We start from the raw sequence: 13,376 nt of genomic DNA on the forward strand, positions 1-13,376 counted from the left end.
ACCACCTTAGTCAGCGGTTGTCTTCTTTGAGAGTGCCGCTGTCATAGACTTGTTCAGATTTATACGTGCCAAACAATGTTCTTTGTAACAATCTGCATGTTAAGTTCATGGATTCATGAACCTTGAGTTCAGCACTTAGGGCATCTACAATCAAAGCTACTCCATTGGTACTCTCACTAACTGAAGCCACTCCATCCCAATGGAGGATACCTGTAGCTGGACTCTTCAAAATCTGAAGCAACTGGATGGAGATACTCTAAGGGCATCCACAATGTGAGCCACTCCTAAAGTGTCCTCACTAGAGGATACTTGTAGGGAAACTCCCCTCACAATGAATGATACCCCTAGTAGCCCACGAGTGTCCCTAACCAAAAAAAACCCACGTAGGTATTTTACTATACTACCCCTCTCTTCTTCTCGCGTCGTCCGCCTCCCTAATCTCCTCCACCTCGCGCCGTCGCCGGTCGGGGGGCAGCAGATCCGGCGCCTACGGATCTGCATCCCCCCTCCTGGCCAGATTGGGAAGGAGATGGTGGCGGCCGTCGCTCGTCGCCGTCGCTGTCGCCTCCGACTCCTCCCCACTGCCAGCAACGAGACCGAGGGTGGAAGGGGAAATTTGTGGAGCAGGAGCCGTGTCCACGAGCCACGCCCTCCTCCAACGCGTAGCCTCGAGCGGTGGCTCCAGAAAAGCAGCCGAGGCACGCATTCCTCTGCCAGGCGTTGCGCCTCTTTCCCAGGGAATGACCCGGCGGTGGAAAGGAGGCACCGTTTGCAAGGGTACGCGTTGAGGGTACCGATTATAGATGGCCTAACCCATAACAGTGTGCACCAATCCAACCAATCCACGTAGCCATTGCTATATATTTTCTCTCTTACATTTTTTTCTTTTGAGCCCACCGACACCCTCACTGGAGTACTACTTCTCTTGCTCTTTGCTCCTTTTGTTTTTTTTTGTCGGTCTCCTTGCCCTCTGTGCAGTCACATTGAAGAGGAAGGGAGAGGTGAGAAATGAGAGAGAGAAACATTTTGGACTTGTTTAAGCATTTTGTTGGCTCGGAGTCCAAAGTGATGAGACGTGTACAGAGAGAGAGGGAGAAGTGAAAGAAACTGCCCACTCCATCTCCATCTCCTCTTCACTCTCCGCTGCTCTCGTCCTGCTCCGATTTCTTGCTCTTTATGGCAGGGTGAGTGGAAGATCGAATCTCAGATCTAATCCTTGCGTTCTTGCTCAGCGAGGATGGAAGAGGAGAAGAGAAGGCGAGGCAGAGAAAGAGGAGGAGTGCGACGCAACTCAAGGCGACGGCGAGGGAGGGGGGCGAGGGTGAATAGGGAAATACGGGGGTAGGGAGCGTTGTCCACGAGCTACTTCCCTAGCCACGGTGCGCCCAATGCGGAGCCTGGCTCTGTGGCTCCGCCAAAAGTGGCCGAGGGGCGCGTTCCCCCGCGAGCAAGCGCGCATCTCTGGCTCTCTCCTAGGGGACGACGCGGGTTCGAAAGGCAATGAAAGCCGGATGGTGTGAGCTAGGACTACGACCCAGAGCCACCCATTGCTCATGCTCTCAGAAGGAGACCTCATAATCTTGAGATTCTTAAAGGGAATCCATAAGTATGTTTTAAGATGAATGACCATTTGACTAGAAGCAGATGGTTGCTATTAACATTACCGAAAATTCAATACTACGCTATTGCACTAAACAAAGTTGCAGGTGCATAACTTCACGGAGTAAATCCAAATCTAAAGATTTGAATGTTAGCTAAGAGATTCTACATTTCTACTGGTATTGACCAGATGAAAGAGAGAGTATGTGTTTACTATATCTATAAACTAGATGAATACCCTGCCACGTTGCTGTGGGAAATTAAGTTGCATAATATGTACAAATAAGATGAAATATGAATATTAAAACTAAAACAAATTGATACTTATAAATTTTGAGGCCTAAAAATGATTGAGATTACTTGGTGTTATGAGAGAAGAAAGAAGAGACAATTTGAACTATAGATTTGTCATCCAATGGCTAAAAATAATTAAGGTGATGTGGCTTAATAAGAGAAGAGAAAAATAACATTAACTACACTTAGTGGGGATTTCTATAAGTATATAGGGTGACCAGAGCTATTGATTTATTTTCTTTTTTTTTAAAAAAAAAGGGTTTGGTTTGCGTTTAAATCTACATTCTTGTTTGGTTTGCCTCGTGGGGTTTGTGAGTTTGTGTCATCTATCCATGTTGTCTTGAGATACTATGAAAATTAAGATACTATGTGAGATCGGAATTGTTTCGGCTTGATATAATCGTAAGATACTAGCATTCATATCGCCAGTATCGGGATAACTCCAAAGTCCACCAAACCTTGCGGTGGCGGTCGCAGTGGCAGGAATCGAGAAGAAAGAGTACACAACAACATGTTTCAAGAAAGCCAGATAAGAGCAAGGATAATAGTAAGCTATAAGCCTATTATAAGCTTACGTAAATAAGAGAGGTAACAGAAAAAATCAAGGGTGTTGGCTCTCATACAAGAGCTAGCTTAACACAAGCTTCAGGACAAATACATTAAATGTATAAGTGAGATAGAGAGGAGAAGAAAATTGTAGCCAATTTTATAGCTAATATATTTTATATGTTGGCTTTAAAATAAACTAATTGTAGGAAGTGAGCTCTACTATTAGGCTGTGTTTGCTTTCTAGTTTCTCATGAAAAAGATACTGTTTAGCAGTTTGAAAAACGTACGCGGAACACGAGGATATGAGCAGGGAAAAGTTGGGAGAAAGAACTCACCATTAATCCATTATCCTTGCTCTAACCACGACTCGGAAGGCAGCGGCTGCCGGCTGGAACCGGAGCTAAATACAGCGTTTATCCCGTCATAGATATCCCATGCAATGCGCAATGCGGCGGCCGCCGCCGCTCGCCGCGCTGCTCCGCCGCCTCTCCTCCCACCCGTCCGACTCTCCCGTAGTCCATGCTACCCTCATCAAGTCTTCCTCCCTCTCCAGCCCTATCCCGGCCACCGCCCTCCAGCCCTCCTCACTGCCTACGCCAACGCGGGCCTCCCAGCCGCCGCGTCCCGCCTGTTCGACGAAATGCCCGCCCGGGACGCCGTCGCCTGGAACGCGCGCCCCGGCACCGCAGCGTACGCCTTCCGGGGAATGGCCACCGCGCGGTTCGCGCCCACGGCCGCGACCCTCTGCACCATGGCCCTCCGCCCTGGCTGTCAGCCTGTCAGGTCCACGCGCGCTGCGTTCTTGCATGCCAGGACGATGTCATCAGGGCGACGGCGCTTGTGGATCTCTATATGAGCTATGTCCTTGTTGAGGAAGCGATGAGGTTGTTCATGTGCACAGTGCACTGTGCACGGATTGCCAAAAGGATGTTGTTCTGTACAACGCTGTTTTTTCAGGCTGTGTGGAGAACAGCAGATCATTCATGGACGCTTTCTTGATTCTGGGGAGGATTGAGCTTAATGGAATTGCGCTGACATGTGCTCTCACTGCCTGCTCAGCGACAGCGAATTTGATGTACAGTATGCTGGTGCAGTGCAAGGCTGTCCGTCATGGGTCTACTTCACAGACGATCTTATGTAATGCACTCATTGATATGTATGCAAAATGTGGGCGGACAATGGCTGCTCGCATTGTGTTTGACCAAATGGCTTGCAGGAACGTGGTTTCCTGGTCCAGTATGATTGATGCTTACAGTTGCCATGGTCATGGAGAAGCAGCATTAGGTTTGTTTAAAAGGATGGAGAAAGTTGCACCAGTGGTCTTGCCAAATGAAGTTACATTTCTCGCTGTTCTTTCAGCTTGTGGACAATCTGGTCTTGTGGATGAAGGGGGAGCTATGTTGCATTTGATGAAAAGACAATATGGGATTAATCCGGGACCAGAGCACTATGCATGTTTTATTGATCTATTAGGCCGTGCAGGCCAGAATGATGAGGCATGGTATCTCTATTGTAGTTTCATTATAACCCGAAGTGAGCTTTCTGGTTCCATCTGTGTGGCTATGTTGAATGCATGTAAAGCTAACATGGATGTGTTGAGAGGCAACAAAGTAGCTCTGCACCTTCTGGAGGTTGACCCAGAAAATCCAGGAAGTCATGTGCTAATATCAAATTTTCATGCTGTTGCTAGACAATGGTCTGAATCGGATGAACCAAGGAGGATTATATTGGACAAGGGTAGTCTGGGAGTACAGCTGATCGACTTCAACTCATGGTATTAGGACTTGATGAGTGATATTGTCGTATGGACTTACAAGGGCAATAAGTGGGGAAGGGGAACAATTCGGTTCAGTTTTTTACTGTGGGTACGAGATTATATGGTAGGGCCAATTTTTTTTCGCACTAGTGTAAGTTTGTAAAGCAGTCATCTTGAGAAATATGAAATTAAGCATTGTACTTAGCTTATCTATGTTAGTAAATATGCTATGAACTACATTACTTTTGTTCATCCTTAAATATTTTTGGATTTTTTGTTGCAATGACAACAGTTGTGCCATTGGACATGATGAAAAAATATGTGCGATTTAACATCGACACATTGTTTTGTGTCAAAAACTAAAATATTCCAAGAGTGACATAAAATATGTCTCTATCCTCTAGCGGTACATGTGAATGTGTTTTAAGATTTTAAAAATGATTTTATTGTTTCAGATAACTATCCTCTGATATATAGATCAATTCCAGTTATGTCTTATCATTTCACATATTGTTATCTTTTTATACATTTGAGGCTTTTCTTGTTCTGAAATTTTGTTCAAACAACTGAGATCACTTGATGTGACATTGATAGCATAATTCATTTTTAACCTGGATATTAATTTTTTATGTGATTAAATTTTTGGAGTATTCTAGTCACCAACTTCAGCACAGATGTAGCAAACATAGGAAGGTGGCCAACTATTGAAGTTGCATGATCTGAATGATAAATAAAGACTAAACGATATGATCATGTAATGAAACTGCTTGGCATAGTCAAATATATTGTTAAAAGATGCTATACCGGTTTGATTACTTTGTTTTGGTAGTGTGGTAAATTCTTATTAGCTTCCTTAAGGGGCACATACAAGATTCCAAGCCTAGTAGTCTGCTATTTAGATTACTTGTTTTTTTTCTATTACTTAGAGGAGCACTTATGATGCTTGGTTCTCTGTAGTCAATTATCCCTGATAATTATGATTAGATCAGTGAACTGTTCTCTTTTGTAGGAAAGACTGGTCTCGAACTAGTTCTATGGTGACAGAGTCTGCCAGCACTGAACGAACTGTCTACTGGAAATAATATGCTGCTACTTCTGCCTGAGACACTGGAGGTGAACTTTAGCAGGTAGTGCCCCATTTTGGGACCCCTTTTCTGATTAAATTTGGTAAATGAACAAGGTTCTGCACATTCTCTTCCTTTTAGCAACAGATCTTAAATTGGTATGACTCGAAGAATGGTCTCTTCCTTTGAGCAATAGTATGACTGAAATATTGAAGAATGGTTCTACTACCAAATACTTATTCAATGTATATTGAAGAATGGTTCTACTATCAAATACTTCTTCAATGTGTTCCCAGTCCTGACATTGATCAGTTAGTTCCTGCTGAGGAATGTTTTCCTTATAACTAAATAATCTTTTGAGCTGCAATCATGTACAGAAACTATATTTGAATCTTTGGTAGGTTCATTGCTTGTTGCCCAAAGCTTTTTGAACAACCGATGCTTCAGATTTATATTCGTAAAATGTAAAATAAACATCATTTATCATATGATGTGTTGGATTGCAATTTCTAAAAATGCACAGACCGACTGAAATCCTAGTATTGCAGGTTTGCAGTACTAGGTCAAGAACTCAAGATGCTTTCCAGGCTTTCCTAAGGGATCCTGGAGCTGCATGAAGTTGGTTTTGAAAGTTTTCAAGAAATAGTCAAGTAAGATATGTATGCTCAAGAAGTATTGTGTTGCATTGATGATAACAACCAAGTTCATATTCTCTATTCATCCATAAATAATCCCGTAGTTCTCCCAAATGAAATCAGAAATACTCACCACACCCATGGTGCTATAAGGGTAAGACCTTTTCTTTGCCCTTTTATTGTAAATAAATTGTGGACTTTATGTTTTAACTTGCATTCTAGCAATTTATTCTCATTTTTGTATTTTCAAGCTTTTAGCTAATCATACAATGAGTGCATCAATGTTGGAAATGTAAACGGTGGTTGTAATGGCTTAAATATTTCATCCAACCTACTGCTTTTTTATTCTGGGGTGTATGCTTTTTGTATTTCTTGGCATAGTTTTGTCCATGCCCATTCTTGGTTTTTGACTTAGTACAATCTGTTAACACTCATCTTTTAAACCTCAATGGATTGATGAATCACGTAACACATAGAGGTATTTTTCAGTAGTAGTCCACAAAACTCGAGAGACGAGGAGTGTAAGACACAAGACTTAACTGCTTCAGCCCGATATTTGAAAATTGTTGCTTCAGATATTCCTTGTGCTTATTTTGGCTTGTGATATCAAAGCCATGATGCAAATACGATGGGCGTATTTGTTTGAAGAATTTGCTGCCCTCACGGAGTTTCCCTTTCCCAAATTCCAATTCACTAGGTATCATCTATTTACCACTTTCAGAAAGTCCAAACCTTGTTAATATTACCTGTTAATAATCGTAAAAGTATCGGACTTCATTGTTGTCTGACTTAATATTTGTTATGTTCGATATTCGACTCCAGTTTTTCCATTATTGTTCTTTTCCTTTAGGTTCAAATGATAGGAAGCCTAGTTGGTCACTAAATAGGTGTGGTCCATGGTGGCCCTAGATCTTTTCATATAAGAAGCTACGTAGTATCACAGTATGAAGATTTTCTGCTTTAACAATCTTGTCAAGCTGATTCTGGACATTTCATATTCTTTGCACCTAATTGGGGGGTTCCATCTCCATGTGCACCTGCTGCTCCACTTTTTGAAATTTCATTTTCAATATTTTTTTTCTCTCAGTGATTTACATACCATGAGTTGTGATATTTTTATTTACACTATCAATCTCAACGTTTATTGCTGAATATTTTGATAGGACTCACCTCATATTTGTGTTGTCACTTCTAACGCAAACCTCCATCCATGCTATTCCAGAAAATGATAGTGGTAAAGCTGAGGTTTCTGAATCTCAAGAAGAATTTTCATGTCTCTTTCTTGGTCCCACAAGTGACATGCTAAAATTGTGCCAGCTGGAAAGAAACCCTAATGCATACTGGTTGATTACTCTTTGATCATATTAGCTCATGAAAGCGACCTTTGATTGCTTGAAGCTTGCTGTTTCTCACCATTTATCAATGGTGGATCACGAGCCAAAGTCAGTCCAATGTAATATTTGCAGTTATCGTGTTTAGTTCTTCAACATTTCACTCTTTTGTTTGTAGCTGTAGGCCATTGGCGCAACTCAAGTGTGCAATGTCATCCTTCTCAACTCTATGTATTTTATCATGTTACTCCTACCACCCGAAGATTGGCATACTTCGAGATTACACCGTGCATCCATGTATGAGAGACCTACAGTACCATTTGGTCCCTGGCATTACATGACTGGCTCATTGTCAATGGGCATGGTCCTTTGCCCCCACATGTTGCTGCTGCTTTGCCTACTAAGTGATGGGCTGTTGAGACTTCCCTTTTGCAGGAACATACATTGGTCCCCCCATCTCTTGCTCCATACAGTTTCCACAATGTCTGTTTCATTTGTGTTGTGTCTGAAAGGTCTGAAAACCAGAAGCCACCTTTTTTTTTTTTTGCAGTTTAAAACTTCAGGGATAAAGCCTGCATTCAATCATCTACGAAGGTAATTTCTTCAGATCCCCTTTTTCCAATTTTCCCACAAGAGAGGAAAAGAAGTTCCATTGGTATTTGGGGCACTTCCATGATGCTGTATGCCATTTCCTGTATCACTAGGATGAAGAAACAACTGTCTCTGATAGCATCCTTGCCATATCATTTGCACCACACCTCAAGGGCCCTCCATAAATATAATGTGTGCATGCACTTCAGCTTGTTTGGTACATATGCATTGCATATATGCTTATATATACATCATGATATCAGAAATATCACATCAAGAGAGTTCAAAAGCCTAGTCCTTGCTGGTTGACGCCACACATCCATCTTGCTCATGTTCTTATCTAATAATTGCAACTACATTCTAAGTTGCAAATTGATGATGATCAAAGCCATATATTACAAATATGTCGGCATCTTTTCTTCCCTTTGCGGATTAAAACTGCACATAAACTTTCATCCTTCCATTTGCAAGGTACACTTCGAATCTTTTCTATGCAACATGTCTATTTCCTCCACCATCAAGAGGGACATGCTGCTTCTTGTTACAGGTAATCAACACCCTAAAGCTCCTTGAAACAAAAGAAGAGCATTTTACCCAAGGTGTGGATTGAATGAATATCCTGAATTGAAGATTTCACAAGAGCAATTTCTCAATCCAAACTTGGAGGCAAACCCTGCCTTTTGAAGTTTTTTCGGAGGTTCGTCCCTTTTAGCTTTCTCTGGTAGGTCATCAACGGCCTAATTCAGTACTTGATACCATAATGGACATCATCATTTATGTGTCACTCTCATAGTTGTTAGGTGTTCATTAGCTCCAGCACAAGCAATTATCTGTAACCAGCGTGTGAAGGTTGTACTGAACGATGAAAGTTAATGCAGTTCTCTCTTCTAATATAGATTTTATATTATGGTTATATGTTAGTAAATGCAGAATTAGAACAATAAACTCCAGACCAAAAGTAACAGTGCCAAAGAGGAAAGTGCATGAATATTTGTCACGAACTCTTGGAACACTCTTAAAAAAAACTATTGGAGGTTTGGAAATGGACTCACTAAGTGAGGTTGCTCAGCTTTTGCTAGAAAAGCAAGCACTATTAAGCAAAGAATAGGGTACATCCGTACAGTTCAGTATTTTCTGTTTCGACAAAGCTAGTATCAGTAATATTAAAAAAAACAATCAATGGGTAGCACATGACCTAAAGTCCCAAACACGTACAGTGCCTGGTGTTTAACATTCACGTGTTAGACGAAAAGGTTTTTGCAAGTACTGTATATTTTATCTTTGGTAATGATGGGATCAATGGAACTGATTCAGATCCTCTTTTTTTTTAGTTCCTACATATGGTGCTTCAATACCATGCCTATTTTCGTAGCCATGCATTTATGTTTTCTCATTAAAAAATCATGCTGGATTATTGTAGCTAAAGAAACAGGTTTTCCTTCTTGGAGGTTTAAGCAATTTGTCAATCATCGCCATCAATTGTGCTATGGTAATTTATAAGTAAATATTGATTACTTGAAGTTAATGCCATATAAATCCCTTGATAATGTTGTCCCCCCCCCAAAAAAAAAAGGCTTTTTAAGCGAAAATGACATTACTAGAATAATTTGTCAAGGAACATACTTTTACATCATTATATTCTTTACATCCATTAAGTTGTTAGAAAAAGGCAATGGTCTCAGAAGCATGTATCTTGGTGTAAAACATAGGTCTATGCTTGACATCGATGAGACCTTGTAGATTCTGATCACTTGGCAATGAAAAACAAGTTCTTCTTAAGTTGGCAACGCATCGTTAGCAAGGGCCAAGGAGGGAAAATAGTTTGCTTAATAGTAAATAAACAATATGTCTACTTCAAAAGGATAAACGATATATTTGGTTCAAAAGGTAAATAGTAGAGATTGCACTCACCTCTTAAATTTGTGTACCGCAGGTGCAATTTACTCATAGATTATTTTATTATATAATTGTATTACACAATGTGACATATTTTATCTCCCATAAATATAAATATATGTGTTTTATATACTTTGGCCGATCGCAATCAATTTAAGATTGCGTGCTTTGTCCGGCTGGTAATATCAGAGACGGCACCGCCACATTGTCACACGACTTTTTTTTTTGACGCAAAATGGTGAAGAGACTCTACCTTATAACCTGTATTTAACGGTGGGTCAAAGATACAGAAATTGAAAGAAAAAAGGAATAGAGAAAAGGTAACATGGAGAGGAGGGATGAGAGAAAGAAAATAAAAATACAGCAAAAGAAGAGAGAATTCCAGTATAAGAAAGAAGAAGAGAAAAGGAGAAATAAAGAGATGTTACAACATTGATCAGCTGATTACAGTTGCAATATGGAGAATCAGAATCGTAAATCTTACTGAGGACTAGTCCAATATAGCAAGAAAATGATTCGTTTGGGTACGTACGGAAGAATAGTTGATATATCATCAAGTACCATCTAACGATTTGGAAGATCTGTGATGATTTCTCTTCAGTAAACATTAAGTGCGTTCTGTTTATATAGTATATGTAAATTATGCTTTTCTGCAGCAACATTGTGAAATTTCTACAGTAACATTATGCTTTTGATTTCAGGGCTACTTGGATCTTAGAGAGTTCCGTAGGAATTTTGGCAGATTGAAATACTAAGGAATTTTTTTTTCTAAGTAGGTTGTTTAGAACATAGGTTTTGGATGTTGCCAAATTCCTTTGGATTCAATTCCTATACCTCAATTCAATAGGAAATTAGGGCAACACCAATGTATTTGGCAAACTAGTCTATAGATGTGGGACCCACACCTGAGAGTCATAGTTTTAGAAACCACCACAATATGTGCAATTAAGGTGGGTCCCACTAAAGGCAAAAAAAAAAATCAGCCGGAGCTGAAGCTGCAGGCTGCAGTATGCATGCACCTGGCATAACTATGATTTTTTAATTGTCTATGGACTACCCATAGTGCTATGGACAACTTTTGTTATTTCTTTGCTATAGACTAGTTGCACAATGTGTTAAGATAGCTGAATGGAATTTTTTATTTCCTATGGACTGGTTTTCATGTACATTGTGGATGCCCTTAGCACATGAGCTCAACCTTCATTTTCTTTTTACTTTGAGAAATCCAATGCAACTCCTCTCTGTCTCTCCTCTCTAGAATCCATCCAAAAAACCGAATTGTTTTTCTATGAGCCATCCAAATACATCATCTTTTAAATTCATGTGTGATTCACTCCGACATGATATTCCAATCCACAATACTCGACCAGTACTTGCAACTTATTGTTTTCATCATACTGTTTTAGGGTCTGTTTGGCACAGTTCCAGCTCCACCTCTCCTAGAGTTGGTGTTCAGCCAAATAGTTTCAGCTCCACCTAAAATAGGAGCACAGCGCTCTCACAAAATGAGCTAGAGAGATGGAACTAGGTTTAAGCTGCTCCACAACTCCACTTCAAACCCAACTCCTGGAACTAAGGGCCTGTTTGATACAGCTCCAACTCCTAAATATAACTCCAGGAGTTGAGTCTGGAGTAGAGTTGTGGAGTTGCCTAAACCCAGCTCCACAACTCCAGTACATTTTGTGAGAAAGCTACACCCAACTCCACTCCCAGTTTTGGTGGAGCTGAACTGTTAGGCTAAACTCCAGCTCTAGGAGGGGTGGAGCTGGAGCTAGAGCTGTGCTAAATAGGACCTAAATTTAGGAGTTGGAGCTCTACCAAACAACAAACTCTGATGAACTCTTAAGTAAGTGAATAGGATATGATTATGGCTTCTTTGTAATGCAAGATTTTGAAAAATACAGGGACAAAAAATATGTAGGAATATGATGTCATATCCAATAGAATCCTATCGGATTCGAAAACAACGAAATGTTAGAGGTAGTGTCTTTAATCAAGGTTTTTTTTTTTCAATGAAAAACCATGAAGTTTTGAGGTTTCGACGAGCAACAAAAGCCTGAGTGAAATTTTGAATGGTATTTGGGAATTCAAATTCAAACAATAAATTTTATCAAAATTTGATTGAATTTTGCAAAAAAAATCATATTGTTGGAGGTTGAGATCCAACACTCAGTTAGAAAGTTGAACCCTACTTTGAATATTTCATAGGAAATAAAACACATAATTTTTTCAGGAATTAGAGAGAGTGTAGAGAGAGAGAGAGAGAGAGAGGAAGTGTTTGTTTTTCTATGGAATGAGGGACATAGGAAACCATTTCGTAGGATTTCAGAAGTTTCATTCCTATGTTCCAAAGGATCTCATTAGAAATAATTTCCAAGGATTCAAATCCTCTAAATTTCCTGCGAAATTCCTTCAATTGATGCATCTACTTTGGTTTTTGCCTACGTGTATACACATCAACGGTGCAAAATACATTCGACATAAAAATTGCACTTGGCTACATATGTAGACTTCAACACTCCAGCCACGCTACAACTGGCTATTGTTTAAATGCTCCCAGATGTCTATTTCCTGGAGTTAATAAATAGGATTAAATTAGCTAGATATATGCATTTACTTTGATATATAATACCCATATTGATTGAAAACAACGATCCAAAACACATTTGACGTGAAAATTGTATTGGTTGGCATGAAAATGGTACAGATGATTTTCCTCCGAAATGAATGAGAAATTCTTTCGTCCCTCCAACGAAAGGGTACTCACTCAAAGATAAAATCCAGTGATCCCTTTTGTGTAAATGGTGGCTTCTCTGGGGTGAGAAAAAAAACAAATTCAACTATTATCTGACAATCCCCACAACAACAGAGCTTCATTGTGGGCAAGGTGGAGCTTGGCCCCCCAATAATTATGCACTAACACTGTACAACAAAACCTATAAGATTTAGAGCAATATCGTAGTGATTAAGTTTCAATTATCTGAACAAACCAACAAATTATTATGAAGTAAGGCTGTGTTTGGGAGGATAGTTTGGAAACTCACCTTCCGCACACGTAAAACGGAACGATATATTTTCTTATGATTAATTAAGTATTTATTATTTTTTTAGAAAAATAAATTAATATTATTTTTTAAAGCAACTTACGTATAAAAAAATTGCCTCTAATATTGAGCACTGGGCTCCCTCTCATCTTTTGAGCTCAAACTCGAAGAGTCAAAGCAGTAATCACTTGCAGCCAAGCCACTGACGATCAGTTTGCAGCCAACGCCATTGATGATGATCAGTTGAAGCCAAGGCAGCGAATGAGCCGCTGAGAACTCGCCCCCCTCCTCTCCTCCCCCCGCTACCTTCCCAAACAGCAACGGTCGGGACCAGCTGTCACGCCCCCCGCGCGCCCCACCTGCCAGCCAGCCACTGCCCGCTACTGCTACTGCTACTGCTACCCCAGCGAGCGTGGAAATCCCAAAGCCCAGCACGGAATTTGAATTCCTCCTCCCCACTAGTGTGACTGTGTGAGTGGTTGTACTCTGTAGGCACGCAAAAGGCAAGGCTTTCCGTTACCCCCCGAATCCCAGAGACCCACACACCAGTTCATCATCTCCTTCCTCCTCTTGCTTTATTTTGAAACCAACTAACGCTCTTCCTCCCCCTCCTCCTC

At 40.6% G+C, this 13,376-nt stretch overlaps 1 pseudogene; it reads left to right on the top strand.

Annotated features, from left to right (window-relative positions):
• The first annotated feature begins 2,794 nt into the window (after positions 1 to 2,794).
• Positions 2,795 to 6,242, top strand: LOC107278317 (pentatricopeptide repeat-containing protein At5g66500, mitochondrial-like; annotated as a pseudogene).
• Positions 6,243 to 13,376: the final 7,134 nt, after the last annotated feature.

The sequence above is a fragment of the Oryza sativa genome, chromosome 1 (assembly GCF_034140825.1).
Source record: "Oryza sativa Japonica Group chromosome 1, ASM3414082v1".
NCBI lineage: Eukaryota > Viridiplantae > Streptophyta > Magnoliopsida > Poales > Poaceae > Oryza > Oryza sativa.